The sequence below is a fragment of the Canis lupus genome, chromosome 17 (genome assembly GCF_011100685.1).
Source record: "Canis lupus familiaris isolate Mischka breed German Shepherd chromosome 17, alternate assembly UU_Cfam_GSD_1.0, whole genome shotgun sequence".
NCBI lineage: Eukaryota > Metazoa > Chordata > Mammalia > Carnivora > Canidae > Canis > Canis lupus.
In genome coordinates, this window is record NC_049238.1 from 36,082,632 (window position 1) to 36,099,853 (window position 17,222).

Here is a 17,222-nt window from a genome sequence, read left to right on the forward strand (position 1 = left end):
TTCTAGAGCACAATTAGAAGTGAAATGTTGGAGAGAAGGTGGAGGAGATGCATGGCCAACTCATACACGCACGTTCCCTCCTTAGGTAGCTAACTTCATGAATGCACACATGGGCCTTTGCACACTCACACACTCAATCTCATGTACACACAGCAAGACAGCAAGTGTCTCCAGGTGGAAGTAATTAAATGTTGACCTAAGTTCCTTCAAAGCAATAAGGCTTTGCTAGAGTCTCCATGGTGTCATGATTGCTGCCTGAAATAAGAACCCTGACTTTTCTGGAAAAAATGTGGTGGAATAAACCTAAGTTTTGCAGAAAATATATACTAAGGAATATGTAGCAGTGGTCTGGGTACTGGAGAAGTTATTTATTATTATTATTTTTTTAAAGCAGTCTGTGTGTTTACCTTACTCTGGTCATTTCTACATGACTATAAAAAGTGGGAAGCTTTGGCTTTGGAAATTGAGGAGATATGAATCTGTACACATGACTCCAGATCTGGCATCAAAATATAAGAAACGAATCTCATAGACAAAGGAAAACCTGGCAATAGACAACAGATCTGCATTCAGCTAAAATCCATTTACCTGGATTGTGTTTGGTTCTTCTTTGCCTCTGAAAGTTAATGACTTGGAAATCCCAGGCACCGCAAGGGAACATGACTATCCACCCAATCATTAATATGCTCCCAGGATAGCTCTCTCAAATACTTTTCTCTAGGTTTTGTCTTTTATATTTTTCTCTCTGAACCATAGTAGATACCAGAATTATTCCTTCCCTGTTAAAATATGCTGCTGTGTTCAGAACGAAGTCTGAACCATAGTAGATATCAGAATTACTCCTTCTCAGTTAAAATATGCTGCTGTGTTCGGAACAAAGTCTGATCTTGGGTTTTGATCTCTGTACCCACAGTGGGAGTAAGTCTGTGTGACTCCAGGCAAGTTCTTTCATCTCTTTGGGCCTCAGTAAATAAAGGGGCTAACACCATCACTGACAAAGCTATATGAACAAAGATAAATCCAATGATGAAGAACAAATTCATCTGTGAGAAACTCCCATCACTGTACCCAGGGCTCAGGGCCACCAATATTTCCTCTGATTCAATTTCTCCCCGAGGTTGCCATGTCCTAAAAGCCACACTTCATTTATCAATAATAATGTATTTTGCCACTTTGGGTTGGACAAAAACATGCTTAACTCTCAAGCGGAAGTCCTGACCACCAAGAGACACCAATGTCTCCATGAAAAATACATTGTAATTCTAATCCAAAGTAATAGCAGTTAAGGGTTTAGTTATGGGTACTTGTATATTTTAAGTTTGGAAACCGTGTTTATAACTTCTAGAGATTGCCCTTCAACCCGTTACAACCTTCATGAATTGTTTTAGAATCCAAGGACTTTAAATGGGAATTACTGTCTCTGGCAGTCTCTAAGGTTCTGGAATTCCAGGATATTTAGCTTAAAAATTCTGACTGCAAAATGCGAAGAATATCAAGGACTCTCATCTGCTGCCAGTGAGACTGTAACTTGGTATAGTCTTTGTGGAGGTCGATTTTGCAATATGTTTTAAAAACCTTAAACTAGGTATAGAGGAAATTCTAGTTCTGATGATGATAGAGTAGCTCCTACTGGGTCAACCTTCCTGCAGATAACAATGATAAACTCTGAACAAAATGTTTAAAAGCCAACTATTTTTAAGTATTGAGGAGCAAACAGAAACAGACACTGGAGAGACTTTGACCTTTGAAAGAAGGAACCACACTGAGTGAAATCTATCTTTAGACAGTTTTCTGCTGAGGGCTTTCCTCAGCCAGCCAGGCAGAAAGCTTATTGCTCGAGGTGTCTGAGGACAGAGTTCAGGGCTACCAGAGTGGTGGGAAATGGAGGGAATAGATCCTGAAAGGAGCTAAAAGTTTAAAAAACTGAGCAGAGAGTTAAAGTGCTGCCCATTTACTGAGAGACAGAGTTTGGAGTTTGAATCATGCGACTTTTTCCAAGAGACATTTCATAAATACCTTGGGCATTCCATTGAAATCCTGAGCTTGGGGAGGGGGGATCCTACCTAGGAGCAGAGACTATGTATCAGGATTAAAGACTGCCCTCAGGCTAAAGAAAAATCAAAACAGACCCATCTTAAACAGTATAAAAGCAAGCTTCTAAAATGTCAAGGTAATATGCCAGAATTAATTGCCTGCTGTTGTCAAAGGAAGATAACAGAATACAGAATCTCTAAACCTATTGTCCACAGAGATCAGTATACAAATAAAAAATTCCTAGACATGCAAAGAAACAAAAATGTGACTTTACTCAAGAAAAGAAATCATTCAATAGACACACTGCCAGGGAACCCACATGTTGGAGTTAGCAGAGAAAAACTTCATAGTAGCTATTGTAAATACATTCAAGGCCTTAAAGGAAAACATTGCCGAAATGAACGAATAGGTGAATCAAGTGGGAGTTGTAGAACTGACAAGACTCAGAAATGAAAAATTGGAGGTGTGTGGATGGCTCAGTGGTTGAGCATCTGCCTTCGACTCAGGTCATGATCCTGGAGTCCTGGAATTGAGTCCTGCATCAGGCTTCCCACAGGGAGCCTGCTTCTCCCTCTGCCTGTGTCTCTGCCTCTCTCTGTGTGTCTCTCATGAATAAATAAATAAAATCTTAAAAAAAAAATGAAAAATTTAGTTGATAGGTCTAAGATCAAGTTGCGAGCAACAGAAGAAAGGGTCAGTGAACTAGAAGACAGGCCAATGTAAATTATCTAATCTTAAGAACACAGGATGAAAAAGACATACATTTATTTATTTATTTATGTATTTATTTATTTATTTAAAGATTTTATTTATTCATTCATGAGAGACAGAGAGAGAGAGAGACAGAGACAGAGACACAGGCAGAGGGAGAAGCAGGCTCCATGCAGGGAGCCCAATGTGGGACTTGATCCTGGGACTCCAAGATCATGCCCTGGGCCGAAGGCATGTGGTAAACCATTGAGCCACCCAGGGATCACCCTGAAAAAGATTTTTAAAAATGAAAGAGCTTCAGTGACATTTGGTAGAATATCCAACATTTTAATATATGTGTAATTGGAATCTCAGAAGGAGAAGAGGGTGAGAGTGGGCAGAAAAAAACTATTTGAAAGAATATGGCTGAAAATGCCCTAAATTTGTTTTTTTTTTTTAAGATTTTATTTATTTATTCATGAAAGACACACACACACACACACACACACACACAGAGGCAGAGACACAGGCAGAGGGAGAAGCAGCCTCCATGCAGGGAGCCTGACATGGGACTTGATCCCGGGTCTCCAGGATCAGGCCCCGGGGTGACAGTGGCACTAAACCACTGAGCCACCCGGGCTGCCCATGAAAATGTCCTAAATTTGATAAAAGAACATTACATATAAACCCAAGAATCACAAAAAACTCCAAGGAAGATGAACATGTATACACACCCAAAAAGCAAGATCATAGGTAAACTATTGAAAAATAAAGAGAATAAATAAAGAGAATAAAGAGAATCCTAGAGCAGCCAGAGAGGAAAATAACACAAATGATAAGAGACGAATGGGGATCCCTGGGTGGCGCAGCGGTTTGGCGCCTGCCTTTGGCCCAGGGCGCGATCCTGGAGACCCGGGATCGAATCCCACATCAGGCTCCTGGTGCATGGAGCCTGCTTCTCCCTCTGCCTATGTCTCTGCCTCTCTCTCTCTCTCTCTCTGTGACTATCATAAATAAATAAAAATTAAAAAAAAATTAAAAAAAAATCAGAAAAAAAAAAGATAAGAGACGAATGATATGAATTACCCCTGACTTTTTTTCAGAAGCAATGAGAAATTATGAGAGAAGCTCATGGAATAATAAATGCTGAAATTCTACATCCGGTAAAACACATCCTCCAAAAAATGAAGGTGACATAGACATTGTCAGTTGAAGGAAGCTGAGAGAATTCTTCCTCAGGAAATGTGAGAGGAAGTTATTCAGGGTGAAGAAAAATGATATCTGATGGACACTGGTGCCTTCAACATGGAAAGAAGATATCCCAAGTGGCAAATACACAGGCAAAATAAAGACGACTTTTTTTTTTTTTTTGGTTCTGCGTAATTTATTTAAAAGATAACTGCCAATTGCTTTTGCAATTTTGTAGTTTATATGACATCATGCAGAGCTTATCTCTGACCCCATAGATAGGAGAAATCAACAAAATATCTAGAAAATCTTCAAATAAAAATTTAGCCACACATATGCAGGCTTTTGAACTGTAAACTTAAAAATTAAACCCTACAATTGTAAATCCCATGGAAAAAAACAGAAGGTTTTTGCAACCTTGGGGGTAGGCAAGGATCTCATAGGACATGAAAAGCCCTACTCATAACATTTAAAAATGATAAATTGGTCTTCATAAAATTCTTCTCTCTGATGGAAAGGAAATGAAAGTGACCACGAGACAAGCCAGAGATTGGCAGAAAACATTCACAACCCATTCATCTGGCACAGGACTTGTATCCAGAATATATAAAGAATTCCTATATATCCATAATAAAAGACACAGAGTCTGGTATAAAAAATAGGCTAAAGACAAAAATGGACACTATAAATAGCCAATAAGCACATGTAAAAGTGCTCAACATAATTAGTAATTAGAGAAACACAAATTAAAACCACAATGAGATATAATTCTCATGCACTTAGAATGCTTAAAATTTTTTCAGGACTGACCGCACCAAATGTCAGCAGACATGAAGCAGTTGCAACTCTCATACTTTGCTGGTGGGAACTCACTATTACTTCAAAAAGCTAATAGGCAGCTACTTATAAAGTCAATATTCACTTACAGTATGACCTGGCCATCTTTCTCCTAGGTAATTTTCCAAGAGAAAAAACATTTGTCCACAAAATGACATGTGCACGCTCTTTCCAGCTTTATTCGTAATACTCCAAAATTGGAAAAAACTCAAGTGGCCATGAACAGGTGAATGAATGCACAAAGTTTTGTATAACCATTGTCCTGTTGGTTACTTCTCGGCCAATCCGAGGACAGACACAAGTCACAGCAGACCTTAATGTGGGAGCCATGGTGAGGATGGGCTGAGAATAAGCCTAGACAGAGACACTACAGCTGGGGGGACACGGTGAGGCCAGAGGTCAACACAGGAAGAGTAGGAGAGAGGAACTGTGCTTCCTTGTGAAGCTAGACCTCTTCTCTGAATGCCACAGGGCATACTGCTCCACTTTTGGCGCCTGGCCTGCATCTTGGAAAAGGAAAAGGGGAAAAGAAACCTAGGACAGCATCAGAAACCTAGACCACATGCAGTCTAAATTTTAAAACAATAGAAATCGAGAAATCTCCAGTGGGTAGAGTGAAATATTTTGTTGCTACCAATAGGAAAGGGGCCTTTAGTTTAAGATGAGATTAGATATATTTTTAAAAAATATGTAAGTTGTATTTTTTCCCACTTCTGACACACAGTTGAGCTATTTGTGTATTTCTAGAGGATCTAAAAACTGTGGCCCGACACCCCAGGGACTCCAAATCTCGATGTCGGGGTTCCTTTGCACTACCCCAGTCATAGAACATGCTAGAATGGGCTTCACTGAGCTGTGTTACCTTAAAATAAACTGTTGTCCCTTTGAGATTTAAATGAACGCCAGGGCAGTTTCTCTTCTAGAGAAAGAATATTTTCCACACTGACTCAGTACCAACTCTAAGAAACAGGTCTGCATTTTGTCAAATATGAAAATTGATTGTTGAAATAAAATCTTAGAGTTCTCATGAAATCCTAAAGGTATTTAAGTGTCCACCTTCCACTTCAGAGTCCAAAGTTCTGGAAAAACCCTTGCTTCTCCTCCAGGAGGGAATGGTGGGAGGATCTTTCCCTGCCTCCTCCATACCTGCCACACCCAGGCATAACCAGTGGATGAGAGGGGTATCTCAGTGGCCTCGGGACTGAGATTCTTTCATCACTAGAAAGTTCTAGAGACAGGTTGGAACTTGAGTGACCAAGAATCCTCATTTGCTCGGTACTATCCCAGCTTTGATATTGAAGTCCCACATAGTAGGATATTTCTCAGTTCCATGCAAATAATGCTTTGGTCACACCACCAGAAGGATCAAGAGTTGTGGATTAGGGGCTCTACCCCTCGCAGAGCTGCCTCCTGTCCCAGAGACTTCTGTTTGAAAGGCTTCCTGAGGCTGATGCTTTCATCTGTGCCCTCTTTGCAGCCTATTCTCCTGGCTTTGAGTTCTTTTGTTATCGACCCCATGCCACTCCACACCTCCTTGGGTCTTAGCTACAACCTGTCTGTCTTGGCTCTTCTTGGCAGTCTCATCCAGCGATGCCATTGTAGTTCTCAATGAGGACCCAGAGTTTAGAAAGGTTTTTTTTTCTTTTTAAACACCTGTGGTTTATCCATACATTTACCTCGCTACCGAGTCTGATGATAAAAAGTCTTTTGTCTTTCATTTGTTGTTGTTGTTTTATTTAGAGCTATGTAATTCCAAAATGCTTTAAAATTATATGGCACCAATGCTCACAATACTGTTTTGAGTGATCCTATGTTCAAGTAAAAGCCCAATTTAGGGGATCCCTGGGTGGCGCAGCGGTTTGGAGCCTGCCTTTGGCCCAGGGCACGATCCTGGAGACCTGGGATCGAATCCCACATCGGGCTCCCGGTGCATGGAGCCTGCTTCTCCCTCTGCCTGTGTCTCTGCCTCTCTCTCTTTCTCTCTCAGTGACTATCATAAATAAATAAAAATTAAAAAAAAAAAAAAGCCCAGTTTAGGGACTAGAGTTTTTGTTTTGTATTTGGATGCCGAGAATCCTGGCAAGGTGGAACATAGTAACAGAGAGGAGAAGAAAATGAGGAGTGCTTGCTGCTCTTCAGCTGTGTTCAGAGGTCTGTCTCCCAGCTCTGAGGTGTGACCACAGCTCTAGGTGGACTTGTCGAGCCACCAGCAGGAAGGATAATGCAGACTGTGGCATTCATTCATTCATTCATTCATTCATTCAACAACTCGTGCCCAGTTTCGTCCCCTCCATTTCCTGCAAACATGAGCAACTGTAGGGCTGTAGGGAAGGAAACACTTTTTTTCCCTCAACCATCTTGGGGTTGCCAGTCAGCTGGCACCCCTGACTCCCATGTATCCACTCCTCCCCATGATATCTCTTGGCTGGGTCTGAACATTAAACTAAGATTGATGAACAGGAAAAAAGCATAGTAACTGGTGTGATCTAACTTCCACATGACACAGGAGCCTTCATAAGGAGATGAGGAACCAAAGGAACAGTTGGACCTGAGTGTTTTATGCTATGTTTGATAAAGAGTTGAGGGGTATGATAGATTAAGGGGTCTGAGGCAAGAGCTGTGAACGTGGTGGGGGTAGAAGGGGATGTAGCAAGGCCTGTTTGTAGGAATCTTCTTGACATCTATTTGTCTCTGGAGATTCGAATGCTCCTTTCCTCTGATTGTGGGGGGTGCACCTCTTCCACTAGTGTTTCATAACCAGTTTCAGGGAAGAAGGGCAAAAGGGGGAGGAGGTCTGAGTCATCTTCCAGCTGCCATTTTCTCAAACCTCATCAGCTTAAAATATTCAGAATGTCAAGCAAAGTGCCGTATTTTGGGATGGTGTGTCTTGAACCCCAATCAGGGCTCTAGCAGTAATAATGCCATCTCATGGCTCTCATAGAAGAGGCTGTTGTGCGATGGACAACTGGGGGCAGAAATTGGTGAACCCAACACCATTCTCTATTACCCCCCTTCCCCCAATACACCGCAGGCACACCCCTCAGTGACAGAAGCCAGGGTTTTGATGCCAGGACTGTGTTACCAAGACACCAGCCCATTTGTAAGATGGCATTAAAAAAAAAAAGAAAAAAAAGAACCTTCAAGTCTTCCATTCGTTTGGCACAGCAGACAATCCCAGAGTCACCGATCTGAGCTCAAGCACCAGAATCTGCATCTGTGAATTCTATCACAAAGGGCCAAGAGAATGACAGTTCACCAGATCTTGGGGAAGGCTAGGTCATCTGGTTTGGGGAGGGGTGGGCCCCAAGGCCTGCCTGGTGGGGTCAGAGACTAGGAATGGCAGAAAGAGGCACAGAGCAGGAGTAACATGGTCAGGGGGTCACTGCTGGGCCAAACAACAATGTGGTTTCAAGTCTCAAGCAACAGCACTCAAGGGCAGAGCTTGGTGGCGTGTCCACCCGTGGTTGCACCACCAAGACAAGAGAGGAAGAGCTGGCACCCCTGACTCCCATGTATCCACTCCTCCCCATGATATCACGCAATGAAAGGAAGGCGCACAGCTCCAGAGGAAGCTGGGATGGGCAAAAAGTGCTGAGTGGCCCCCAACATGCCGCAGCTCTCTCCCCAAGGATTTCACTGTTGCTTTGTTTTTTTGTTTTTGTTTTTTTTTTTTTTTTAAGATTTTATTTATTTATTCATGACAGACACAGAGAGAGAGAGAGAGAGAGGCAGAGGGAGAAGCAGGCTCCATGCAGGGAGCCTGACATGGGACTCGATCCCGGGGCTCCAGGATCCCAACCTGGGCTGAAGGCGGCGCTAAACCTCTGGGCCTCCGGGGCTGCCCTCACTGTTGCTTTGTGACCAGGCTTCTCCAAGCACTCCTCAGAAATGCGGGCAGCTGCTCACGGGTCTTCACGTCCACTTTCTGTGCTATGTTGAGTAATGGCCTCCCCCAAATACCCATGGGCTAATCCTTAGGCACTCTGAATGTTACTCTGTATGGCGAAAAGGACTTTGTCGACAGGATTAAAGATCTTGAGCTGGGGAGCTCCCCCCGGATTATCTGAATGGACCCTGAGAGTAATTATTAGGGTCCTTTTAAGAGTGAGGCAAGAAGGTCAAAGGAGAGAAGGCCATGGATGATGGGTGACAGATGTCAGAGTGACATATTTTAAGACAGAGGAGGAGGCACAAGGCATGGAATCCCGGAGACCTCCAGAAGCTGGAGCAGCCGAAATGGCCCCAGAGCCTCCAAGAAGAACCACCCTTAGGCTTGGGCCCAGCGACACTGATTTTGGGCTTCTGGCCTCCAGAACTGTCGGAAAATACATTTGTGTTGTTTTAAGCTACAAAGGGTGTTTCGGCAGCTGTAAGAAACTAGAACACAGGGACGCCTGGGTAGCTCAGTGGTTAAGCAACTATCTTCGGCTCTGGATGTGATCCTGGGGCCCCGGGATCCAGTCCCACATCGGGCCCCCCTCAGGGGGCCTGCTTCTCCCTCTGCCTATGTCTCTGCCTCTCTGTGTGTCTCTCATGAATAAATAAATAAATAAATCTAAAAAAAAAAAAAAAGAAAGAAACCAGAACACTTTGGGAGGGGGGCAGGGAGCAGGAGGACGGAGAGGGACCAAAGGGCTGACTTGTCACATCCAGGCCCCCAGACCTTTGCCTCCCTGCTGGGAAACACCTTCCTGGCCTGGGCCCCAAATACCTCCCTAAAATCCTCAGGAAGGAAGCACCAGGTCCTCTTGGATTCAGCAGACCGCTGGGACCAGCTGTGATCCCTCCTGGGCTCCAAGTGGTCCCGGCCGCCCGGGCCTCCAGCCTGCCTGGCCGGCTTATCCATCGTCCCAGCGTGCACATATTGGCAACATCCGACCCGAGGAGGAGGCTCGGCAGCACTGCCCTCTCAGCTGCCCCTGTGCTCCGGCCGGTGGATCGCAGAGCATCAGGGACACCGGGCTGGGCCACGGGTATCTTTCAAAAGATGCACAAGCAGACCCAGGTGAAAACCAAAGGTTTCCTGCTGGCTCATTTCATCCTGGCCTCAGCCCCAGTGTATTGACCTCAACATTTCTCAGCACAGCGGGGTGTGGGGAGGGGGAGGGGAGATGCTGTAGTCACTCACTGTGGGGGCAGGTAATTTGGGCAGAGTCCCTATTTACTGAAATGGCTTTCTTCTGACACAGAAAAAGTCCCGAAATAAAGGGACCTGCAATTGTTTGCTTCCTTTTGCTTTTTTGGTTACAACAGTAAAAACTGTCCTTCAAACGAAGTCCCAAAGGACATCAGAGCTTGACAATGACGAATGGGGAACAGATGTTTCTGGGCCATCAGAATGGCAGCTTCCTCCTCGCCACGTGGGCTCCAGGACACAGGGAGTAGGTTACTGTCCGGCCTTGGAGGCCAGACGGACGTGCCCTGGTGGCCACCGCCTAGGATGCGAGGGCCTGCGGCACCCGGTGCGCCGGGCTTCCCCTGCCTGGGTTGGGCAATGCCAGGCTTTGAAACTGCTTTGGGAAGGAGAGTGCGCCTTGAATGAGGAACTAGGACAAGCCCTGATTTCCCAGCAGGGGATGGCTCAGCCCGCAGTGTTTTCTTTCCCCACTGGCCCGAGAAGCAGGTCTCAGGACCTGTGAGCCAGCTCAGCAATTCTGTGCCACTGTGGTAGGGGCCCTGCTCACTTTCCTGTGTCACTGGGCTCCCCACCCAACTGTGTGGCCGGTGTGTGGAGACTGGCAGAGGGAATGGGAGATGGGGCTAATAACCAGGTGCTCTCCTCCTCCAGGCCTCCCCTGCCCCATTTAGCACCTGCCTCATCCCCTTGCGACCCCCAGCTTCTCTTTGCACCCTGCACCCTTGGGCTCCTGCTCTTCCTGCCACTGCACTGGAGCATTCAGTCGGGGGCTCTGGGGGGCTGGAGGGTCCAAGCGGTAGCAGTGGCCAGGTGTACTCCCAGGGCTTTGGGGGCATCCCATAGGGAGCCAGAGGAGCCAGAGGAGCCCTGCCATGGAGTCTGAGTTTCCCCTACACTCAAAAGCACTCCCTTGCTGCCAGCGAAGCAGCAGAGGGGCTGAAGATGCCCCACACATGAACTTCCCCTCCACACTCACAACATCCCATGTATGGCCAGTGGACGCTGGCTGCTCCGGACTCTGATTAGGAAGTGCTGAGATCTACCATGTGATAGGTTCTAGATGCGAGTTGGTAGGAGGCAGGCTCTGGAGGACAACCCCCAAGGTTCACATCCCAGCTCCAGGACTCAACCTTCATGTGCTAGAGCATTTCACAACTTCTGGGTGTCTTGGTTTCCCCATCCTTAAATGGTGAGAAGTTTAGGACTTTCTTGTAAAGCTCTTTGTAAGGATATAGGGCCTGTCAGGTGCTTGGTGCTGGCCTGACACAAGGGAGTGCCAGGTACAGATGAGGAAAAGAGGCTCAGAGAGCTGAGCCCCTGGCCTGAGGGATGGAGCAAAATGTGAGCCCACGTGGTTGGGCAGTCTGTCCACTGACCCAAGGCCCCCCATACCCATCAGCCTTCAGTGGACCATCGGAACACACACATGGGCCTTGCTGTCCACAATGCTGACACACACTAGCTGACGTCAGATGGGGAGGCTGCTCGGAGCAGTGTCATGGCACCATGGATTCTGTGCAGAGGGCAGGGGGACGAGGGGGTGGCTGAAGCCCAGTTTGCTCTTGCGAAGCACTTCCTGAACTGCACATTCGGTTACCACAAAATGAGTCAAGGTCCCTTTCAAGTGGCTTGCTGAGCTTCCCTCTGATCTGGCATAGCCGCCCCGGGATGGACAGGCAGCTAGCCTTTCCTGATGAGCTGTCAGGCCCCGCTTGGAAGCCCCTTTACTGGCACCAGCACTAGGCCCTGGGCAGGCATTGATTCACTTTCCCTACAACAACCCCATGGGGCGAGGTCCACTCTTTTACAAATGGGGACACTGAGGCTCAGAGAGGGTTGGATGAGTTACTTTGGATCATGCAGCTGGTGGGGGGTGGGGGTCAGGGCTGGGGTTTGAACTCGCTCCTGTCTGGCCCTTACCTGCCCCGTTCTTCTGCCTGGCTCACTGTGGTAAGAGGAAGCCATACTCACCTCCCCTGGCTGTGTCAGGGAGAGGCCAGGAGCTCTCTCTGGTCTCTTTTGCAAGTCAGGGCTGGAGAGGCAAGATGGTGGAGAGGGAAGGATTAGAACCAATCTCCCACAGGGACGGAGATCTCTGGGCAGGAAATACAGGAGCCCCACGGATGGGCCAGTGTCCCCCGTGTGGACTGAGTCCCACAAAGAAAGGGGTCAGTTTGCCCGCCAAAGAATCTCATCTGAAAGATTGAGGTTTCCTGGATGAGGGAAAAGCCATGAAAGGCTTTCACTGAAACCTGGCTTCAGGACCAGGCATACGCCTGAGTGGAGGGGAAGTGGGGAAGGGTCTTTCAGCCCCGAATGGGGGCAAGGGGCAAGAAGGGTGGCAGCTCTGTGAAAATGTACTGCCCAAGACTAGTGTGGGTCCTGCCCCAAGGGGTCCTTTTGGGTCCCTGGACAAGAAGGAGGGATTCTCAGTGGCACTTGGGAAATGAGAGAGAAAAAAGGAAGCAGGTGCATTTTGAAATAAACACAGCCTGTGGAAAACCAACCCTCGCCAAGAGGGTCTGAATTGTGCTGGTGGGGATTCGGTTCTTTGTGTTTTGCTTTGTCATTGATGTTTTGATTCAGTTTAGGAGTTTTCTTCATAATCACTACTAGGAAACTCAGAAGGCCATTGAAACAACAACAGCAAAACAAAAGGGAACAATAGCAACAGCTCAACAAATCTGACATTTTTAGCCAACTCACCCATCTGTTCAAATGGAAATGAGTCCCAACCTAAAGTCACATCTTTTTTCCTCCTGCCCTCTCTACACAACTAAGGATTGCACATAAAAGCCCAACAAGCTTGGAAGGCTTGAGATTAAGAATGTTCATCAGCATATTAAACATCCTGAGAAGCCTTAGGATGAACCCTGAGAAGGTTAAGTGTGCCCCTGTAGTCATAGAAATAGTTCCACTACCGAACCCAAGATTTCCCAGACTTACTAGTCCAGAAAACCTTTTCCTGGCAAAATGACTATGTTATCTCCCTATGGAAGACATATTGAGACCTGCTGGCCTGGCCATCTGGGGGTAGGAGAAATGTTGGTCCCAGTGCTTATTAAGGCTGACGCGAACTTCTGCCGCCTAACTGTAAGGGCCTTGACACCTAGTCTCGCACTGAGAGTTTAGCCAGACCCAATGTTTAGAACTCTAAGGTGTTGGTAACACTTTTAATCATGGCTTGGGTTCAGACTAATGGGATCGCAAACTGAGGCCCATGGACCAAATCTGGCCCACTGCTTGTCTTTGTCAGTAAAGTTTGAATGGAACATAACCACTCCCATTCCTTTACAGACTGCCTATGGCTACTTCTCATTACAGTGGTAGAGTGGATAGTTGTGACAGAGACCCTAATGGCCCAAAAAGCCTAAAATATTTATTATCTAACCCTTCAGAGAAAAAGTTTGCTGAACCCTTGCTCAGAAAAAAAAACTCAACTTTAGTATATGTGCTGCTGAAGCAAGCACTTAGAAAAAAAAAATCAAAACTCACCTGAAATATTAATTCTACAAAGCCTAAACATCATGGAAATTCTAGATTCTAAATCCCTGTAATTTGGACCAGTTCTGGTTCTGTGGTTAAGTTATTGATGTAAGTGGCCCACGCAAGGGTTCAAGTGTAAAGGTGTGTGTGTGTGTGTGTGTGTGTATGTGTGAATGAAGAGGATGTAAGTAGGAACAGAGGTGGAGGAAGAAGAGAAGTTTTACTGCTTAAGAATATTGAATTTGGACTTAGAACAGGGCTCAGATTCCAGCTCCATCACTGGGCAAGTTATGTCACCCAATAAGCCTGGATGATTATGTGTGAGAAACATGGAGATAATGTCTTTGGCTGGACAGGGTTGTGGTGGACAGTGAATGAGACTGTATATGCAGAGCTCCCTCTGCCACTTCACAGAGGACTCAGCCTTTCTGGTTAAGTGTGCCCCGTGTGCATTAATTGCTCAACAAATATGAGTTTTATCCAGGAATTATTTAAGAGTGCAGTATTCAGGGAGCAGGCAATATCTGGGGGAGACAAAATCCCCTTTCTTTCCTGGTTGGATGTTAGGTGCTAATATGGGTCACCTCCCAAGGGTGACCGTCGGCCCCATTCCCAAATGCCATGTGAGGGCACTGATGATCTCACGTATAAGGAGAACATATCCCACCACTAGTGTACAAACCCCACATCACCACCCAGGAAGCAGACGGTCTGGTAAGTGTAACCCACAGACTGAAGATGGCCCATGGGCAAATGGCAAGGTGCGAATGGCTTTCACGCTGGGATTCAGGATGAAACATTTGGGATTCCAGGGGGCAAACTTGAACAGACCTGCTCTCTGTCAGCCGCCAAGGTCTGCCCGGAGAGACGCTAGTGTTTATCTGCCACAACCTTTAGTTTTTATTGCACTCAGTTGCCTTGTATAGTTAATGGGGAAATTTGCTGAAGTGGTTACTAAGCCACGAGGAGAAAAAGGAAGGGAGCGGGGCCCCCCTCTCCGACCCTGAAGTTGGCAAAGTTGCCTCATTAATCAGACCTGTGCTAGGATACAACGTTATTCATGTTTAGGGCATTAAAACTTGAAGCTAAAATTGTAGCAGGAGGTAATTTGAGTACATGCAGCCTGTCTCTCTGCAATAGATTTATGATGTTTACTCAACAATGGATGGGAACTTTCGGGGAAAGGAGGATTTTCCCCTCCTCCTTTTCAAAATACATCGTCAGCCCACAGTGATCAAGTTCCCAATTTTTGTGTGAGTGTGAACAGCCTTAAAAAAAAACAGTCTATAGGGGTGACAAGAGCAAATCCTGTCTTTCTGTATTTTATCTCCACCATTCTGAGCTCAGCTGAAGGACAGACTGGAATGAGCTGTCTGTGAGACAAGGGGTTCTCACGGCACCCTCAGACTGCATTGCTCGGCCTACGTGTTCTATGCAGAGTACCACCCACCCAGGCCCTGATGCTGAATCGGGGGCATCGGGCACAGTGCCGCCCTACAAGGGACTCAGAGAATCCCCAGCAAGAATCTCTGGGTTCCCTGCTGAGGGGTTGCTTTCAGGTGCCTCGTGGTTATAGTTCTTGGAGCTGATTGCCAGCGACTTCAGCAGAGTGAGACCTCACATTTCCCAGGCTTTCACCTCTTTTCTATGTGCTGAATCTCAGAAAGCACGAGACAGGCCTCTCACTGAGAGAAGGGAGAGTCAGGGCTGCTCGGAAGGGAATCCCTTTCCGAAAGGAGGTTCCCTCACCATGCAGATGGAGGAGCGGTCATCCTGCGCTGCATAAGGAGGCAATGAAGTGTGCGAACTGGGAAGCGCTCGGGAGCACTCATCCTCTCACCTGGCAGCAGGTGAAGTGGAGGTCGGGCAGCCAAGCGTGCCTATTCTGGTCTTGCTGGTCCTTAGTTGGTACATCTTTGCCTCAGACCTGCGGGATTGGTGATGAATTGGGGACCATAATACCCGTCAGATAAAGTTGTTCCACAAACGAAACTGATATTTTTAAACAATTTGGTTAAACAAACCCACTCTGAGTACCAGCTTTGCCACTTCCTAACTGGGTCACTTTGGGCAAGTTGCTTGGCCACTCTGAGTCTTCCTTTCTCTACCTTAAAATGAGATAAAGCTATTAACAGTCCCCCAGGGCCATGGATGAGTGCATGGAAGAGCTTTGTAGGACAATATATGCTCATAGATTTTCAATAAATATTAAATTCCTGTCTCAATCTGATAGAAAGATGCATTTCTTTCTGAATTTAGGGTGAGGGGTGGGAATTAGAGATTGTATTTTATGTCAAAGTCACAAATACTGGCATAAAGCTAAAAAATCCACTACACAGACACTGAGGGGATCCACATGACACTTCAACATGTTACCCTTAGATAAACGATCAGAAAGCCTACCTAAAGTGAACACTGCAATTTCACAACATTTTCCTTCCTGGGGTCTCTGGCTTTCTAGTACTTGGGTGTTTGCTTGTTTCGTCATTTAAGCCAGTGTGGTGCAACAGATTTAAAGTAGGTGCTACTTTTGGCTCCCAGTAAACACTAGAATTTCCCTGTATGTACTAAATATAAAAAATCATGTAGTTAGATTCAAAGACACGACCCCCCCCCCCCCACTACACTAAAGAAGCCCTTTTCTAATGGGGGTGGAGGTGGTGAGAAGAGGGAAACTGAAGTAGTTTTAAATGTGACCAGGAGTTGTAATGATGAAGTACTGGGGAAGATTTATTTACTGACAGAAGGGATACTTTCAAATCTACCTTTTTTATGATGGGACACATTCACATGGATATCGCAACTCACACATAAGGATTTATGAAATTTTGCAAAGAAAAGTTCTTTTAAAAAAAGTTTTTTAAAGATCTTATTTACTTATTCATGAGAGATACATAGAGGCAGAGACATAGGCAGAGGGAAAAGCAGGCTCCCCGTAGGGAGCCCGATGTAGGACTCGATCCTGGACCCTCACACAGAAGCACGGGAATTATATTCAGCAACACTACCCAGTCTTTGCCTTAAAAACACCTACTCTACTGTCTGGCTGGAGAACCACTGGCCTCATCATTATCTAGGAGCCCAGAGACGAGGGAGCCTCATAGAGACTAGAACCAGCCAGCCAACAAGAACAGTGACAACAAGCACCACTGCAACACAATGACTTAACACTCTCAAGTGCATTTGAAAATAGCCCCCAACTTTCCAATTTATATAGTTCGACATGAATCAAGGGGAAGAAAAGACAGCGTTAACCACACACAACTGAATTTCTCAAAAATATCTTATTAACACAGCCTTCCCAACAAATCCTCAAACTTACCAGTCTCAACAAACTTTGCATTGACTGATGCTCTTGTCAACTAGAAATGATACAGATGGGGAAATGAATGACATTTCCATTCTTAAGTATTTACCTGATGTCCCACCCTGTTTGCCTTGAGAGAGTGGCTGTTTGCAGAGTTATTGGAATGTGTGGAACAGTTTGCTGGGAATGCCAGCTCAGGCCTTCCAGAACTAACCCTCCAAATGAATTGCAGAGGACAAAGACCTTGAGTTCTGTTTTTCTGCAGAGTTGACTCATATGTGTGTGTGTTCATAACATTTAAAGAAGTAATGTGCCTGGAGAACAGGAAGGGAGCTGCTTTACAAGCAAAGATAAGATGTGATTAGAGTATGAGGTTGATCAGATAAAGATACCACACACATAATTTGGATTTTAGCCGGTTCTTTAATTTATTCTGAAAGGAAAAGGAGGGGAGAAAGATGGGGACGAAGAGCGTTAGAAATTGGCTTCCCACGAGCTGCCTCTTTTAGACACACTTTGTGGTTTGTTTCGATCCCATCTTTA

General features: G+C 45.8%; 1 long non-coding RNA gene across 1 annotated transcript in view; it reads right to left on the reverse strand.

Moving 5' to 3' along the window:
- The window catches only part of LOC119869747, a 58,027-nt gene extending 42,735 nt beyond the window's left edge, over positions 1–15,292 (reverse strand). The window contains exon 1 of the long non-coding RNA XR_005372408.1: positions 15,213–15,292. This is a non-coding gene — a long non-coding RNA (uncharacterized LOC119869747). The remainder of the gene's footprint in view (positions 1–15,212) is intronic.
- Positions 15,293–17,222: the final 1,930 nt, after the last annotated feature.